Source organism: Panthera tigris, chromosome B1 (assembly GCF_018350195.1).
Source record: "Panthera tigris isolate Pti1 chromosome B1, P.tigris_Pti1_mat1.1, whole genome shotgun sequence".
In the NCBI taxonomy this organism is placed as follows: Eukaryota; Metazoa; Chordata; class Mammalia; order Carnivora; family Felidae; genus Panthera; species Panthera tigris.
This window is the reverse complement of record NC_056663.1, coordinates 14,894,957-14,914,348: the sequence shown is the minus strand read 5'-3', so window position 1 is coordinate 14,914,348 and position 19,392 is coordinate 14,894,957. Positions and strand designations below refer to the sequence as shown.

At 44.5% G+C, this 19,392-nt stretch overlaps 1 protein-coding gene across 10 annotated transcripts in view; it reads right to left on the bottom strand.

The window, feature by feature from the left end:
• Positions 1 to 19,392, bottom strand: part of STOX2 (storkhead box 2) — a 110,042-nt gene that overhangs the window by 85,641 nt on the left and 5,009 nt on the right. The window contains exon 1 of one of the 10 annotated variants that reach the window (XM_042982951.1): positions 3,980 to 4,460. The exons of 8 other annotated variants lie outside the window; for them this stretch is intronic. The gene's annotated coding sequence lies outside the window, so the exon portion shown is untranslated. Of the gene's footprint in view, positions 1 to 3,979; positions 4,461 to 19,392 lie in introns of those variants that run through there. One more of the 10 variants, XM_042982952.1, reaches the window with a different exon arrangement.

The following is a 19,392-nucleotide window of genomic DNA, read 5'->3' as shown; positions in this document are numbered from 1 at the left end:
ATGCTCAGTCTCTTTGATTTGAAGACATCTCTACAGAAGCCACGTATGGTTCTTGGAAGCATCATGCAAGAAAAACAAAACAAAACACGGGAGAGCTGGATCAGCATTTTGAACCAGGTTTTCAGACATACTGACTGATGGCATTAAAAAAAATATGGCTTCTTCCTCCAAAAAAAAAAAAAAAAAAAAAAAAAGGAGGGGCACCCGGGTGTCTTAGTTAAGCGTCTGACTTCAGCTCGGGTCATGATCTCACGGATCGCAAGTTCAAGCCCCACATCGGGCTCTGTGCTGACAGCTCAGAGCCTGGAGCTTGCTTCAGATTCTATATCTCCCTCTCTCTCTCCCCCTCCCCTGCTTACACACACACACACACACACACACACACTCTCTCTCTCTCTCTCTCTCTCTCTCTCTCGCAAAAATAAATAAACATTAAAATGTTTTAAATATATATATAATGTTCATTTGAGTGCATTCTCGGGACAGTTAGAGGAGTTGCTCTTTCTGGGCTTGAACTACATCACAGATCCAAACCATCATCGAAGTTCGTATTTCACACTTTATCCAAAGTTTCTGTTTCTCTGTGTAAGAACTGTGGCTTTCTCAGACATTTTCACTTCCTTTCAATTCTCATCGGTAAAAGTAGTGGTCAGTGTTCTTTTGGGGACCTTTCCCAAAAGGAAACTAAGGCAATTCCCTCCTGTCTCAGAAACCTTAAGAGAAGATTCAGGCCACATTGGATTGGACCCTGGACAGCAGGCTCAACCCACTCACTGGGTTAGCCGCCCACACCCATGTGGACAGGATGCAGGATTGAATTTTGTGCCTCTGCACAACTATGAGTTTATTCCAGACCTCCTTCATGATCACCAGTCAATCACTGAAACCTCTAATAAATAAATCCCTGAACGCCAAGGCTCTCCCCTGCTGTTCTCTCCAAGGGGTTCTCCACCTGAAAACAGAAATTTCTCAAGAACCTCGAGAAGGCGAAATCCCAAAGCCCTCGGGCACGGAGGCACCCTTCTATGTATGTGTGCTGGGACTGTTCTTGTTTTTAATCCCGAGCGCTTATCTTCTGCAAATAAAGGCAGCAACCGAGTCTACCAGCATTCAGCGGACAACTCTGGGAAGACGCCACAAGGCACAGGGAGGCCAGACCAGATGCAAACATGTCCCATCCTTAGGGCCGTGCCCCCTTCCACACCGAGGTAAGAGCAACCAACAACCATATTCAAGACAGATGGCCCCAGCTGAAAACGGACGTGTCAAAAAGAAGCAGCCACAAAAGCAAACAGTGCAAAATGGAACGAATGAAATAACACACTGTGGATCCCGAAGGCCTCTATTCATCTGGGAACACATATGCAATTTTGTGCTCTCCGTAGAGGGCCCTGAGTGCCAGGATGGTCCCATCACAGCCTCTGCAAGACAGTCCTTCCGTAGCAAGGACAGGCACAGAGCCAAGTCCGCTTCTGGGCAACTTGCGGGGGAAGCCAGTGCCCTGCTAAGGGGTCTGCTCAGCGATCTGCAGACAGAATGTGGGGTTATGTCCCAAGGGAGAGGAGGGAACAGACTGGTGGTAGCTCCTCACAGATGTAGAGCCCTGGGTAAGTCCCAGAAAGGGCAAAACAAGGCGGTAATTAGGACGCCACACCAGCGTACACGCACACTCCTACCTCCTATCAAATACATCAGTTGGCAACCTCATGACTATTAAGTCCTAATTGCTACTTCCAGATCAGTAACACGTGCACTGAAAAAGCACCCCGTCTATCCCGCAAAGCCAATCTATTTTAAACACACTGTTTAAAACTGCTCCCTATAGGTCAGGGAAATTGTAATTACTGGCAGTTAAGTCTTTCCTACCCCTTAAAAAAAAAAAAAAAAAAAAAAAAAGGAACCAGTTCTAAGAAATAAATGACCCATTTTTAGAGACCCAAAGCTGCTTATTGCTATCCTCAGACCGTAAGGTTATTACTAATAATAATAACTATTAACTGTTACTGAGCACAAATTAGGTGCCAAGCACTACTTTCACAGTTTTGTATTTATTAAGGTATTTAATCCTGAAAACAACCCCGTGAGCAGGTGCTGTTATTATCCCGTTTTACACATGAGACACAGAAAGGCCAGGCTACCCAGCTGGTTACGAGCACGACCCGTGTCCAGACTCCGGCAGCCTTCTCCCAAACCTGGGCCTGGGGCCACAGGCTACAATTGACTCTCCTGGAAAACCAACTGAAAAGTCTGTGTGTGTAAAGAATCGGTAACTGGCCAGAAAAAAAGATGAGGGTCAATGAGTAATATCCACCATGATGTATTGTTGTGATGTTCATGGTACGCTGCCTTTCTTTTACCAACAGTTTTTTCTTTAGCAGTTACACTGATAACCTCACTCACTGCCCAGGTTCCATCTCTTAATACTGTTAGATCTGGTTAAAAACACCATTTACTCTGATTCTAAACTCGAGCATGAAGTGCTAAGCGTTTTTACTAAGGAAACCTGGACCTGGCTTCCAATCCTAGCTCTGATGTTCACGGACTATGTAAAGTTCAACCTCAGACTGATAGAATGATAGTACCAACCTCAAAAGATTGGTTGTCCTGTTAAGTATCTATGGAACCAACATCTCATAGACCCTCCATAATGAAGGACATTATTAGCACAAAATTCTAAAATTCTTTGGGAAAAAAAAACATGGTTTATTACTTATTTCTTCTGGGATATATCTTTATTATTCTGAGTGTTTATCTTGTACGCTTTACTTATTTTTAAGTTCACTATCTTATGATCTTTTTCAATTTTTTTTTCATTTTTCTAATGTTTATTTATTTTTGAGAAAGAGAGAGGGACAGAGAGAGAGACAGAGTGTGAGCGGGGGAGGGACAGAGAGAGGGAGACACAGAATCCAAAGCAGCTCTGAGCTGTCAAGCACAGAGTTCGACACGGAGCTTGAACTCACGAACAGTGAGATCGTGACCGGAGCCAAAGTCAGATGCTTAACCGACTGAGCCACCCAGGCGCCCCTCAATTTTACTTTTTAAATTTATCCTGAATAAACTCTTAATTTATCTGGAATATGTATTTATGCATTATGTACTTACATAACATGCATTTTTAGTGTATTACTTATGAATTTGAGAAGCATATCTGTTCTCATACAGACAGCTGAGATATGTATTTCTTTTCAAAAAGAAAGCAAAAAACCTAAGATGGCTTTAAGGATGCAGAATTATCTCATCCTCCCATATAAAAAAAAATCATTTTAATTTGTAACCTACCAATTCGGAGTTAAAAATTACAGAACGGGGCTAGGCTGAAGGTCATCTTTATGTTAGTATGGATAGTTAGTATGGATCAAGTGGCATAAATACAGTTTCAACGGACCATATCAATTACTGAAGAAGGAAAAATAACCTGTTTTCAAACACTAAAGGAGCAAACTCTTACACGGCAACAATTGATATGCTAATTATAAATAATTTATCCATTCGTTAGATAGCCCGAGGACATGAAAGTAATGACTCCATTTCATTAACATTCTATAAAATTTAAATCTTTCACTTATTTAGACAAGTCTTCCTCCTAATTATCCCAAATTAGTGCAATTCTAGCCCTAGTTATATTTATTACATTGTCTAGTGGGACATTATATACATAGCGAGTCCCATCTGACAAAGGCCTAATTAGATGATCAATTTTTCTTGACTAGAGCTGGAGACGAACACCACTGGTCCTGAAGAAGAATTTCTTCACGATGCCACACTCAGATCTGAATTATTCTTGCAACAACTTCAAAATGAGTTTTGGATGCCTCAGTGTGAGAACACGACTCAGACCTCGGCCTACTGTGTTTCTGTCGAATTTGGGTTCACCTTCTGAGTATTCAGAATACCACCACCAGAGAGCCATCCAGAAGAGGAGGCAGAGTCTATGGATCCCTAGTCACACGCCACACCTGTGCCTCCAAGACCACACCTTAAATGAGACACCAGCTCCGGGTTTCACTTGGCAGGTGATGACACAGAGAAGCCACCTCGATTTCTTAGGACTCTTGATCCCTCTGCTCGGCAAAGTGCCAATCCGAGAAAGATCTGAACGTCTGGTTTTTCCACTCTTGCACTCGGATTACAGAGCGCTCATTATGGAGACCACTCAATCAAACTAAGTTAAAAATTAAACGTCACCACAAATTCATGGTATCGGCCTCAGCTGGGCTCTTCAAGCTGCTCACCAATCCGTCTACACATCCCTCTTCTGGTAGCAGCACGGCTATTCTGACTTCACTACCTTGCCCATCTCCTCTCCCACCTCTCACAGCGGATGGCCAACTTCCTGCTTCAAGGAGGAGACCGACACCATGGGACTGAAAGCCCTCCACATCCTGGTCCCCGTGACCCTTGCAGGCATATTGATGACCACTCTCCTCTCTGGCACTTCTTCCAGGTCCCTCAATCCATTGTCCCCCACCTCCCCCTCCCCTGCCCAGAGCCAGGATGATCTCCGATGCAAATCACAACGTGTCACAACCCTGCTCACAATTCCTCTGTGACTCGGTCACAGGTCCTTGGTTTGAACTCAAAGACCCTTCTAGATCTTTACCTCTCCTGTCTTTGTCCTTTACCTCCCACCATCCCCAGCTGGCCTCCAAAAGGAGAGAGCTGCTTGTGTTGAATCGCCCTCTAGCTGTCCTCCCCTGCCCACCCCCACTGCCACCGCTGTGCCTCTTCCCAAGTCCCCTCCTGTCTCCCAGATTTCTGCCAGGTGCTCCTGCTGTGTGAAACGCCTCCCTCGGCTCCACCCAAGCCTGTGTTATCCTATCTTAGAATTGCTTCCCCGAAGTCTCCAGAAAATTGCAGGATTCCTGAAGGCCAGAAGCGGTCTGCATTCCCCACAATGCAGAGAGAGGACAGGACTGGAATGAACACAGGAAGGAATGAACTGACAGACGCACTGGGCAAGGAGTGCAAAATCAGTGGCCGCCAAACCTCAGTGTGCCTCAGGATCACCTAGGGAGTTTTTAAAACTACAAAATCCTGGGCCTCATCCCAAACTTACAAATCTAAATACTTGAGGAATGAGGCCAAGACAGGGGTCTGCTTCACAAGCTCCCTGGATGATTCTGCAGAAGGAATGAACTCAACACTGAGCCACACAGATGGCTTCTAGAAGCCACCGTCCACACAACATGCTCCCATCTTGGCTATCTCGGGGTGAGTGTATCCAGAATACCAGGATAGGAACCTCCGTGCCGACATTGCCAAATGCACACAACTTCATGCCAACACCCTCTCTTTACCCTTGATTAGACCTGCCACTTCTCACCATCCAGCGTCCGGCTTTTTTGCAGTTCACCTCCACGTGTATTTCAGGCTCTCAAATATGTTTTAAGCACCCTGAGGGTAAGGGCTCATGTCTTTCCATCCCATAGCACCACCTCAGGAATAGCATTTGGATGATTAGAAGTTGACTTTACCCACATTTAAGTACGTCTCTCATTTGGGGGGAAAAAGAAGAAAATAGTATTCGAAGAAACTAGAAGCTCCTGGTTGCGTCAGCCCTACCTCTACCTCCCACCGTGCCCGTTAACCAGGAGACTGTTGCCTTCTTACATAAAAAAGAAAACAAAAACCCAGCTTCTGACACTCATCACGTCTCTCTGTATGGTCACGTCCCACACAGAGATCACTCCACCTTCCTTCCAACCCCCCAGAGAAGAAAGACCATCCGGAACATAGCGAGGCTATGAGTATCTACGCTTCCTAAAATACATGACTAAGATCACCTCACATCCGTTAGCATGGCTACTGTCAAAAGAGACGTGAGGGGGGAAGGGAGGGAAGGGAAGAGGGAAAGACAGGAACAGGTGTTGGTGAGGATGCGGAGAAAGGGGAACCCTCTTGCACTGTTGGTGGGCATGCAAACTGGTGCAGCCGCTCTGAAAACCAGTATGGCGGTCCCTCAAAAAATTAGCCATAGAACTATACGCTCCAGTGGGGTGCCTGGGTGGCTCGATTAGTTAAGTGACTGGCTCTTGGTTTCAGCTCAGGTCATGATCTCACGGTTTGTGGGTTGGAGCCTCGCATCGGGCTCTGCACTGACAGCTTGGAGCCGTCTTGGGGTTCTCTCTCTCTCTCTCTCTCTCTCTCTCTCTCTCTTTCTGTCCCTCTCCCCATTTGCACTCGGGTCTCTCCCTCTCAAAATAAATAAATAAACTTAAAAAAAAAAAAAAAGAACTACCATATGATCCAGCAATTCCACTTCTAGGTATTTATCCTACAGACCTGAAAGCAGGGGCTTGAACGGATGCCTTTACACCCATATCCGTAGCCGTATTATTCACAACAGCCCAAAGGTGGAAGCTGGCATGTGTCCACCGACAATGAATGGATAAACAAAACGTGGTCTATACGGACAATGGAATATTACCTACCCTTCAAAAGGAAGGACATCCTGACACGTGCTACAACATGGATAAACTCTGAGGATATCGTGCTGAGTGAAAGAAAAGGACCGAAGGACACACTTGTCACAAAAGGACAAACATTGCATGATTCCATGTGTATCGGGTATTGAGAGTTGGTCACAGTCGCCGAGATAGAAAGAACGGTGGTCGCCAGGGGCTGAGCCGAGGGGGACAGGGAATTACCATTTCATGGGAACAGAGTTTTCGTTTTGCAAGATGAAAAGAGTTCTGCGGACAGATGGGGCGAGATGGTTGTACAACATGACCGTCCTTAATGCCACTGAACTGTTCACTTTGAATTAAGATGACAGGGGCGCCTGGGTGGCTCAGTTGGTTAAGCGTCCGACTTCGGCTCAGGTCACGATCTCGTGGGTCCATGAGTTGAAGCCCCGCGTCGGGCTCTGTGCTGACCGCTCAGAGCCTGGAGCCTGTTTCAGATTCTGTGTCTCCCTCTCTCTCTGCCCCTCCCCTGCTCATGCTCTGTTTCTCTCTCTCTCAAAAATAAATAAACGTTAAAAAAAAAATTTAAAAAAAGATGATAAATTTTATGTTATGTCTATCTTACCACAATAAAAATAAAAGGTAAAAAAAAAACAACAACAACCAACCAGATGACTAAAGAACGAGTCTTTAGAATTAAATATACTTGTACCTGAGGAGCAAACTCTCCATCTCAAAGCAGCAGGGTACAGGGAATTTATAAGACGTCTTCTGGCTGAGATGAATGTAATTTCCATATGTTTAATTTCCTGCATATTGTTAAACTCTCTTCTTTCAAGAAGTAGTTGGCTAATCAAATCTCTCCCACATTGCCTGCCTGGCAATAAGAAGTTAAAACAAAGATATGCAAATATTAAGAAATTCTACTCTAAGGAAACTGAATATAAGTGCAAGTGACCTTTTTCATTCTTTGAGTTTATCCGGTTTGGTGCCTTGATTCTAAAGTTAATAATACAGAGAAACTGTGAGTCACATTTTTTTTTTAATTTAAGAGCTGGCAATTTTGTTATATTTGTTTAGTATTTTTAAATCTGATACATACAGAATATACGTATTCACTGATTAGCCATAAAACAGGGGAAGAGTTGATAAGAGATACAGTTTTTAACTGGTACATAGTGTCTAAAAGCAATTTGTTTGTTTTTTTTTAAATACACTGTATCATAAAACTTTGTGACTGTTCTTTAATTTTCTAAAGAAGAGGGGAGTTTGCTTCATTTGTATTACTTTATTTTATTTAAAAATTTTTTTAACATTTATTTATTTTAGAGAGAGAGAGAGAGAGAGAGAGAGAGAGAGAGAGACAGACTGCGAGCAGGGGAGGGGCAGAGAGAGAGGGAGACACAGAATCCAGAGCGGGCTCCAGGGTCTGAGCTGTCAGCACAGAGCCCGATGCGGGGCTCGGACTCACAAACCGTGAGATCATGACCTGAGCCCAAGTCAGATGCTCAACCAACTGAGCCACCCAGGCACCCCCTCATTTGTATTACTTTAAATGTTATACCCATTCCAGGGGCACCTGAGTGGCTCAACAGGTAGAGCATGTGACTCTTGATCTCAGGTTGTGTGTTCGAGCCCCACGTTGGCTGTAGAGATTACTGAAAAATAGCCTTTTTAAAAAAATTATACATTCCAAGGGTTAGGGAGGTGCTCGATTTTGCAAGTCCTCTGACCAGGAGAAATACAAAATGAAGATTATGTTTCCTTTTTTTTTTTTTTTTTTAGATTATGTTTTCATATTATTGACATTTGCTCCGTTGCCGTGGGTTACTGAGCTCATATTCTTTGTCCAGTGACAAAGTAGGAGAGACTATACAGTATGTTTTCAGAGTGGTTCCTGTAGGGAATCCCAAGGACACTTTTCTTCATTTTCCCCCAAACTGAAGATTTTAGAACATACATCTGATGTTTTCAAAATCAGTTAACTGATTCTTTTCAAAGATATAGTCCACTTACCTGATTTTAGCCATCTGTACTTTTTTTTCTACAATATTCACCAAAATTCCTAGTTTATTAATTTCTTGACTACCTTGTACTTAATCCTACCATATACCATTCAGACCCATACAACTCCTCCTTATTTTCTCCCCCCACCTGCTACTGTCATTTAAAATGATTGTGCAGAGTACTGCCCAATTACGCCATTATTTGGATGCCAGTCTATTGTAATGCTCAGAATCGTGCTCAGTCTGAACAACAACATGGCAAAAGCTTGATGCGCTAAACTAATGCTTCCTCGGTGATTTTCCGTAACTCAAAAAGTAAAGGAGAATACAAGACAAAATGAACCTGCAGAAGAAAATGGTTCAAAAAAAATAAAATAAAATAAAATTAAAAAATAAATTAAAAAAATAAATTAAAAAAAAAGAAGAAAATGGTTCACCAAGTACATGAAATGATATTTCTGTGGGAGACTTCTTTCCATTTCAAGTTTCATATTTGGGGGCGCCTGGGTGGCTCAGTCGGCTAAGCGTCCGACTCTTGGTTTCAGCTGAGGTGATGTTCTCACAGTTCGTGGGTTCAAGCCCCGCATCGGGCTCTGTGTGGAGCCTGCATAAGATTTTCTCTCCCTCTTCCTCGGCCCCTCCGTCTCTCTTTCTCTCAGAATAAACAATTACATAAAGTTTCCAATTTTGTTGTCAGGTCCTTTTGTGCCAAACAAATTGAGACCCAGGAAGTGTGTGGTCCCAACTGCTTCCTCTCCTCCAAGAATCAGGGATGTTCACCACATGGCAACGCTAGGCCAATTAAGACACCAGAGGAGATCATGTGGATGAGGAAACCCTGTCTAAGGTGCTAAGGGAAAGAGTCAGCAAGGAAAGAGTCCAGCAACGGCTCCCCCCAGGGTCCCCCACCCCAGTGCCTGCTGGATTTTAGGAGAACACTGTCCTTTAGGCAAGTCAAGGTCACGCTCAGAACATTCACTGACAGAGTAGAGATAATTTTCAAATATCATACACAGATATTTGAGGTTAGATTCCTTAAAATATGCAGGAAAGGCTAAGATCTGTCCTCTCAGTAGAACACAGGTGTTGCAAGAGGGGGCCCTAGGGTAAGAGCAAGACGACCCATCAAAGAAGTTGGTTTTACTAACATTTAACATAGAAACTAATAGTTGAATATGTACATGGTTTAAAGTGTGTGTGTGAGTGTGTGTATATGTTTTATGTATGTGTGTTTGAGTACGTGTGTACGTATGTGTATGAGTATGTAAAATCTCAGGTTTGTCATCTTACTGCTTAAGCAGTAATTAGTGGCTGCCCCCCAAGACCGTTGTGTGAGGGGTCAGTGAATGAGATCATTCTTTTTTTTTTTTATTTTTTTTTAACGTTTATTTATTTTTAGGACAGAGAGAGACAGAGCATGAACGGGGGAGGGGCAAAGAGAGAGGGAGACACAGAATCGGAAGCAGGCTCCAGGCCCTGAGCGGTCAGCACAGAGCCCGACGCGGGGCTCGAACTCACGGACCGCAAGATCGTGACCTGAGCTGAAGTCGGACGCTTAACTGACTGAGTCACCCAGGCGCCCCGAGATCATTCTTACCCACTGGCTGGCACAAGTTGTGCCTAATAACCAATGGTTCCCTTCTGCTGGGGGAAAAGGGGACTGAGGGTAAAACGGCTCCCCCGGAATATCTACATCTCAGGACCACATGGGAACTCTGTTATCTTTTTAGACATTTCTTTTTTGGGGAGTGGGGGGAACTCTGTTATCTTGTTGGAAACTTGTTCTCAGACTGACAGAGGAAGCCTGTGCTCATGTCCCAGGGCCTTCGACCTCTGGCTTCCCTCCACCAAGCTGAACAGAAACCTTGCAGGGCCAGACCAGACACACAGTGGTGCGAAAGACACCTTCCACAAGCCCACAGCATCGACTCCAGCCTGAGGGAGGACACTCGCAGGGCCTCAGTGCAGAGAACATACTTTCACACCTCTGGCAGCATTTGGTGACCCAAACCTCCGTTTCTGGACCTTGAGATCAGGATGGTGTATCACGTCTTCTTTTGCATTTGGCATCCCAAACACGTCCCTTGAAATTCGCACGTGTTTAAATTACCCACATCAAGGATAGGACAACCTATGGGGAAACAAGATCTGCATGCTCCAAAAACTGATGTTTTAACCAACAAAAGCCAACGCTTTTGTCCCATTTGGGATGGAGGAGGCTTCTGAGGTTCAGTCAGTTGGCCGCGGCCGTATAAAGCAAGGTCCTTAGTACCCTTCCGGTTCATTAGGTATTTTTACCTAGACTTTAAGGAAGGAGGGTCTCGGGAGGGGGAGAAGTGTTGAAAACAAATAGGTAAAATGCAAATTCAGGAGTAAACAAGGCAAAATGAAAAGCTCGGCGCTCCCCCCAATCCCAGTGGATGCAGCTCGCGTGTCTGCCTGGAAAGGGGGGTGAAGGGGGGAAGTGACTTGCTTTGAAAGCTGCGGAGAAGGGGGGCCCTTTATCCCCCAGCTCAGGCTGCCATCCCATCTGCTCTTAGGAAAGCAGCCAAAATATTAACATATTTGACAAGTGGACCCCAACCTTCAGCACCCCTTTACCTCCTACACCATTCAGGGGGACTTCTGACCTGAGATTCCACGGGACCATCACTAAACTCCCCAAGGAGGGGAAATGGGCTTGGCTTGGAGGAGAGAAGCCACTGGGCCTCACTTTCAAAAGTGCCCTTGATAGATGGACCTTGGCCTCAACACTGCCTTCCTACCTCCCACCCCATTTCTGCAACGCTCAACTGCACACACAAACACACACAAGCACACAGCTCAACCCTCAGCTCAGAAGCAGCTTTTTTTTCCCTTTGCCTTCAACTGAAAAGTCAATGCATATATCTCAGATTAAGCGGAGCCTGATCATATGGGGCACTGTCTCTCTGATTTTCGTGAAGCCAAGTTCTTTCAGATGTATATCCTGCAGGTGCACTGAATGCACAATGATGCTCTACCGTTCTTCCAAAGACGGACATTCGAGGACAGGCGAGCCCACGTAGGTACGTGAACAGTTCCGCAGATTTCTTAGAAGATCGCGTACCAAAATCAGGAAGAAATGGAATGTCTGACTTCTGATTAAATGAGTACCAAGCGTAAGAAAAAAGATTTAAAGCTGTTTTTTAACTCTGCCGGATCATGGACAACACTACCCGTTGTCACCCTTCTTCGCTAGACACTGAGGACTGAGTCTGCCCCGTAGTTATGCCCCCAGAGAAATAATGATATCGTAGCAAGAACGTACTAAGTTCTTACTGTGTGTCAGGCACTATGCTAGTTGTTTTGTGTGCATTTGCTCCTTTAATGCACAGAACAACTGTAAGGAAGATACTATTTTATCCTCATTTTACAGACGAGAAACAGAGAACAGACTGATCGTACAAACTGCCAAGATCACACAGCCAGCAAGTGGGTGTCAGGACAGCAACCCTCTGACTTCAAAGCCCTAAGTCCCAACGCTCTGCTGCTCTCTAAAGGCACTTTACAAACGTAAGACTGAAGCCACTATTACAAAGGTGGAAAACCCCATCTGACACGACGACCATCTTCCCGGTTCAGCTCTTCTGGGCATGTTCGGTCCCCGGAGAAGCAAACTCTGGTAAAGCATCTTTTTTTTTTTTTTTCTGTTTATCAGCAGCCGACCACTGTCTTCACTACAAATAACCAGTGAGCAAGTGTAAGGAAAAAAAATGTTCAAATACTTGTTTCAATTATTTTAGAACCAACCAAAATGAAAATTCAAATGAGTTCACTGGGTTCACAGAAACCAGTGCGGGCTCTTTTGGGGTGCCTGGTGCCTCAGTGGGTTAAGCATCCGACTTCAGCTCAGGTCATGATCTCACGGTTCGTGAGTTTGAGCCTCAAGTCAGGTTCTCTGCTGTCAGCACAGAGCCCACTTCAGATCCTCTGTCCTCTTCTCTGCCCCTCCAATGCTCACACTATCTCTGTCTCTCTCAAAAATAAAGACTGAAAAGAAAGAAAGAAAGAAAGAAAGAAAGAAAGAAAGAAAGAAAAGAAAGAAAGAAAGAAAGAAAGAAAAGAAAGAAAGAAGAAAGAAAGAAGAAAGAAAGAGAAAGAAAAAGAAAGAAAAAAGAAAAGAAAGAAAGAGAAAGAAAAAGAAAGAAAGAAAGAAAAAGAAAAAGAAAAAGAGAGAAAGAAAAAGAAAGAAAGAAAGAGAAAGGAAGAAAGAGAAAGAAAGAAAGAAAGAAAGAAAGAGAAAGAAAGAAAGAAAAAAGAAAAGAAAGAGAAAGAAAGAAGAAAAAGAAAGAAAGAAAGAGAAAGAAAGAAAGAAAGAAAGAAAGAAGGAAGGAAAGAAAGAAGAAAGAGAAAGAAAAAGAAAGAAAAAAGAAAAGAAAGAAAGAGAAAGAAAGAAAGAAAGAAAGGGAAAGAAAGAAAGAAAGAAAGAAGAAAGAAAGAAAGAGAAAGAAAAAGAAAGAAAAAAGAAAAGAAAGAGAAAGAAAAAAAAGAAAGAAAGAAAGAAAGAAAGAAAGAAAGAAAGGAAGAAAAAGAAAGAAAAAGAAAGAAAGAGAAAAAGAAAATGAAAGAAGGAAGGAAAGAAAGAAAGAAGGAAAGAAAGAAAGAGAGAGAGAAAGAAAGAAAGAAAGAAAGAAAGAAAGAAAGAGAAGGAAGGAAGGAAGGAAGGAAAGAAGGAAAGAAAGGAAGGAAGGAAGGAAGGAAGGAAGGAAGGAAGGAAGGAAGGAAGAAAAACAAATGCTGGCTCTTTTAATAATGCTAATGACAAGCAGTACTGATATAATGCTTCTCGTGTGCTGTACCTGGTGTTAAGTGCTTCACGTATATAATAAGTCACATAATTCACCCCACACCTCATGGCTGCATACCATTATTATTCCCATTTTGCAGGTAAGAAAACGGAGGAAAATACGTTAATTTATCCATGTGTACCCAGCCAGTGCTGGAAAGGCTAGATTATGAAGCGCCGTGGCCTGTATCTCTGCTCGAAGTTGCTATGCTACACAGCCTCTCAGAGAAGAGAGGCTGAAATATTTACCGGGATATTTTGAGTAACTTGGAGAATTTCGGGGGGCGGGGTGTTGGAGATCCAGGCTTGGAGCTCTGTGGCCAGAGCCGCTTCCGTGAGGCCTCCTCAGCAGCTTCTACCAAGCATGAGCGCCACCAAACCCGGCCACACAATGCACACAACCTGCCAGCCATCCCCCCACCAGCCCCCCCCCCCCCCCCCCCCGTCCCCCAACAGCCTCCAGAGCGCGGTCTTGCACAACAGCGCCACCCTGTGAAGGGAACGTGCCTCACAGCCCCCACTGCTCTGTGCACAAGCGAAGGGCGTGGGTAACAGGTGAAGCCTAGGTCAGCACCCAGGCCCTCCACGTCGGGCAGGCCAGGAAGGCAAGCCCATGGCGAGTTCAGCAGCAACACAGAGAGAAAGGAGACTTCCACCTCCCTCCAACCTTCATAAGGTGGCTGTATTAATTCCCGGAGGCCACCAAAACCAAATGCCGTAAACCAGATGGCTTAAAACGAGAGACGTTTATTCTCTCAGGGTTCTGGGGACCGGAAGACAGAAGCAGGACCATTTCCCCTCAGGAGGCCCCGAAGGAGAACCCACTCCGTGCCTTTCTCCCGCCGGTATGGTGGTGGCCAGCAAACCCTGGCCTTGCCTGTGGCTTGTAGACACATCATTCACATCTCTGCCTCTGTCTTCACATGACCTTGTGCCTGCTGTCTGTGTTTCTCTTCTTCTTCTTATAAGGACACCAGTCTTACTGGATTTAGGGCCCACTCTGCTCACATATGACCACATCGTAATTACATCTAACCTGTTTCCAAAATAGTTCATATTCACAGGTACCAGAGGTTAGGACGTGAATGTTTCTTTTGGTGCGGGTGGGTGGGGGCGCTCATTCAACGCAGGACAGCGGAGGGTTCAGATGCTGGGCAGCCAAAAAAAAAAAAAAAAAAAAGACAAATATCCAATGTATCTCAATTGCTATGAGGGCCCTTCGTTTCATGTAAGGATGAAATAAGTGATTTCAAAGCCAAAGTTGGATATGCCGAAAGCAATTAATGGCCTGTTAGCTCTCTTCGGGGAATCAGCGAGACAGGAATGTGCAGTTGGGGTGTGGTGGGGGCGTTAATTGCAAAGCTGGATGGTTCCTCCCTCTGAAACTATGGCCATCAGCAGGATAGGGCCAGGCATAGGTCCTGCCACCAGTAATGCCCACAGGCATCTGCCAAGTATCTCTCTTTCATCTTCAAAAGGAGAAAACTTGGCCTGGAGGGGCCATCATGGATTTGAGTAGAAAGATAAATGGAGATTTTAACTGTGTGTATGAGTTACCTAAGCCATAATTTTTCAACTGCATAGGTGTATGACAGATGTTTGAAATGTACATTATTTACATAGCTGGTCTAGTCTCCTGGGTTGCTACACCCGTTACTCTAAGCCTTTTCACACCTGACTGTACTCACCAAACATATATCCCTTTTATCATCAGCACCGTGGCTTCTGAATAAAGGCAAACACCAATAAAACAAATCCTAGCGTTACAAAGCACTTGACATTTAGGAACGGGAGAGCAGATGATCTCCAAGCAACCTTGTCCTTGGTCCCCCACGTTTTCAGAAAAACCCAAGCGGGACTGAAAGTTCACGGAACCCAACTGACCCTCCATGTGCCGGGAATAAAAATAAGGCAGTCATCTGCTCCCCTCTAAGAAACAGAACACCGAGTACAAAAAAAGCTAAGCTAGACTTGTGTTCTCAACCAACATTGCTAACTGGATGACCCCCAAAACTGTATCTCTAACTCTTACTGTTCCTCGTGTGTCTAACCAGCCCATTAGGTTCAAAAGGGAAGTCGTCACCTGCTCTACTGTCCCAGCTTTCTGGCCATACACTGCACTCTTCTGACAAAAATCTGGTTTACAACCCCCCTTTGTTTCAACATCTTAAATCCAGTTATAAGGAATGGCCAGCTCTTTGTTCTTGAAGATTCTCCCCTTCCCCTTCGGACCCGTCCCTCCTTCCTTGGCTGATACAAGCTTTCCACGATGTGGCATGACTACCGTTCAGGTACGCGAGGTCATTTTAGGCGGTATTTAGTTGAGTATTTTAATTGGTACAGTAATATATTAATCTTAATGGAGATCAGAAAAATGGAATTAGCAAATGAACCCTGTAATGTCACACAGAATACAAAACTTTCTTCTTCATTCATTTCAATCAAACAGTGGGCTCAGGTTAAGGGAAAACATTAAGTAACCGATACGGGTGGTTTACGGACATGGCTAAAATCTTGGGGGTGGTGTGCAAAGGCCTGGCAGTGCTGGGAAGCCCTCCTCTGTGGTGGTCGCTCGGCATCATATGGCTTGATCGCATCGGCCCCTTCAACCACATCCCAGCTGGCTTCCTGGCCTCAAGACTCTCCTGTTTTCCATCTGTCCTGCAGGCCACCACAGACACTCCTCCTGAAACGCTCCTTTCATCCTTGGTTGCTACTGCTTCTACAACCTTCCCTCCATCCCCCTCCTTCCCTGTCTCCTCAAATCCTACCCAGTCTTTCAAGACCCAAGGAAGTCTCCCCTCCGGGAAGCCTTTTCTAATTGATATCCTTCTCTGAACTCCTATTCCCCTTACACCAACCGTATCGACTTCCCCACCTGACTCTTGATCATATCCTACCTATTATTTACCACTTTCTAATGGTCGATTCGCTGACAGCTGGTCACGTCTTCATCCAATTTTTAAAGAGGAGTCGTATTTTATTCATTCACGCAATAAACATTTACTGAGTGCCCGATATGTGCCAAGCCCTGTGGTTGCTGGCAAAATAGAGATGTGAATAAAACACGTAGTGCCATTGAGGAACTCGCTGGCTTGTACTGGAGACCCACGTGTGAACTCGTGGTATGACACAAGGTGACCGTGTTGCTGTAACACAAGTACAGAACAAATGTCATAGGAGGGATTTGCTCTAGAAAGGATGTGGAGGTCAACTGAAAGAGAATGGTGTATGAGCTGGTTCTGGAAGGTTCAAAAGTATTCCTTCAGACCTTTAAAGATGGGGAGCCTATGGGGCACCCGTGTGGCTCAGTCGGTTAAGAGTCCGACTTCGGCTCAGGTCATGATCTCACAGTTCGTGGGTCCAAGCCCTGCGTCGGGCTCTGTGCTGACAGCTCAGAGCCTGGAGCCTGCTTCGGATTCTGTGTCTCCCTCTCTCTGCACCTCCCCCACTCGTGCTCTGTCTCTCCCTCCCTCTCTCTCTTGAAAATAAATAAACATAAAAAAAATTTAAGAAATAAAAAATAAAGATGGAGAGCATAGTCTAAGCAGTGGAACAGACATTACAAAAGGCACAAAATGGCAATACGGTATTGTTGAAGGTATTTTCAGGAGCCTAGAACACAGGATGGTGGGGAAAGAATGGGAAGAGGGGGTGGAAAAGGCAGTCATGCCAAGAAGAGGTCATGCCAAAGAGAGGTCATGCCAAGAAGAGCCTTGGTCTAGGACTTCATCCACAGGCATGAGAAACACTGAGAAGAGAAATGACGTGACCCTAACACAAAAACCCTCTGGGGACCCAAGGAGGACGAACCGTACCTGAAGACAGGTCAGTTTGGAAGATACCGTAATAGAACAGAAGGAGATTCGAGCAACACAAGATGAAGAAGGAGGGCAGATTTTAGAAATATTTAGGTGGTAGACACTGGATTTTCTGACCAACTGGTTGTACATTCCAACGTCACATAGAAACAGTCTAGGGATTAACCACTCGAGGAAAGGTTTGCTGTCTACTTAAAAAATTTACCCATGACATTTCTTTCCGGTCGTACGGTGGCTGAGGTTAATTTAGAGTTGACTATAGCCTACAGTCTTATAACATGCAAGAGCCTTTACACCTTATAGATTAGGCTCCATACAGCTTCTCTGATCCACAAAAGCCTGTCCGAAACTGAAAAGTCAACGTATTATCCCACCAGCAAGGACCTAACCAGACTTTGTTTCTTGGTTATATTTGCACCCAGCACAAGCAATCGTTTACCAAAGAACATGCTATTGTCTGAACTGTCCTAACCCTCTGGGGTGTTGGGAACTTAAGCCAGAATTGCTCCGGAGGCGTAAAAATGCTAAGGTTTTTATACAATACACTCATACTCCTTTTTCCAAATAAAAACATTCACGAGAGCGTAAAAGATATTGAAACACCAAGAGAGGTGACCTTTTGTAAGTGCATTCGTGTTCTCTCGGGAAATAAAGAATAAAGTCATTCACCACCAAGTGTAATATTCCTCACTTCCACTTGCCTGATGAAAGGAGTCAACACAGGTAGTTTCAAATTAAAACACAGTTGGAGTAGCTGGCCGAAAATGGATCTCTCCAAAGAGGGGAAAGGAGGTGACAGGATGTTATTTATGAAAACTTGCGTGTGATTATAACTTCGTCCATCACCTCCCTCCCGCGTCACTCTGCTGGCCAGCACAAGGCGCGCGCACATTTAACACAACGCTTGAGGACGGCAGGAAATAGGACTGTTTTGCAAAATGAGCACACTTCCCACACACCCCACATACGGGGAAGCACGTGACTCCAATAAGTAGAAAGGGCAAAGGTTATTTCTAACGATTTCTGTGTAAGTGCTCACGAGTCCTGTGATGGCTCATTACAGAGTCACCTCGGGGCCCAACTCTGTAATGGAAGCAGGGACCAGAAGGACCCGTTACAGACAGGAGGGAGGTCATATTACTCGCCAGGGACACAGCCGGTTGGTGGCAGGCCCAGATTGGAACCTCGAGTGTCCATCCTCCACTCCCAGGAAACTCTCACGTCTCTTAAAATAACAGAACAGAAGGATCTGGGACACACAGTCAGCTGTGCCCCAGAATTAGTTTCTATAAAATTAAAACTAATAAAGTCATCAAGGTGGTTGTGCTGGTCATTCCGCCCCACCAATGACATCAGTTGGGTCGGCAGACAAAACGGATTTCAATTTTCTTCAGATGCCAATTTGGGCCTTTTGTGTTCTCTCTCTTTTCCAACCCTTTAAAGTCATAGCGGTAAAACTGTCTGCTTTGCCATTCTTTAAAATCTAAAAGCACCCTAAGTTTGGAGACATCTTGCATTAAGCAACAGCTTTGATGGACATGCTCTGTAGAACCTTTATGTGGGAAATTGACTTTCCAACTCCTGATCAATAGAATACCCCCGACTTGATGGCATTACACGTGGAACATCTAGACTCACTCTTCCCCGGGACTGGGGGAGAAGAGAGTCAAGAAAATGTAAAGTTAGTAGCAACATTTGTGCAAAGAGGTCACACAGTTAAGGCTCTAATAGCTTCACCGACAAAAGGTTTGCTGTCTTGAAAATTATTTCATGGAGGTATGTGAGCATGTTTTCATGTGGAAAGCACTAGAAATTATACAGCTATTGCCCTCCCTGGGGGGAGACAGACTTTTATTTCTGGTTAACTGATGTCATAATATCTAGTTTTAGAAAACGCAGAATGATTCCACATCCGTTTGATCTAACCTCTTTTCTTCTTCAGATAATTCCTGGGCACTGAGTTATTCATCTTGTTTTGAACAAAAGGTAAGATTTTCCCCCTTCTGCCCAGAAACTACCATTGGGAAATTAATAGTCAAGATGAACAAGGAATTCATCTCATGGCCTGTGAACTTGCTGGTTGCCAGAAGGAGGCCTGTGAATTCTTAGGGTTATTTTAGATTTGGTAGCATGAATTGGGAGCTCTAACAGTCATAAAAGACATGGTCGTCAAGATTTGAAGTTTCAGAATTCTCTGTACTTCCAGAGGATCTCTTTTAAGTTTTATATGCGCCTGTTCTAACCTCTTGAGTTTAAGTGTAGTTTATCCTGAAGCTATACGAAAAAGCCACGGCTAAATGTCAAGCCTACTGCTATAAATCACGTTTCAAACTGGTAATTACTTATTAGTG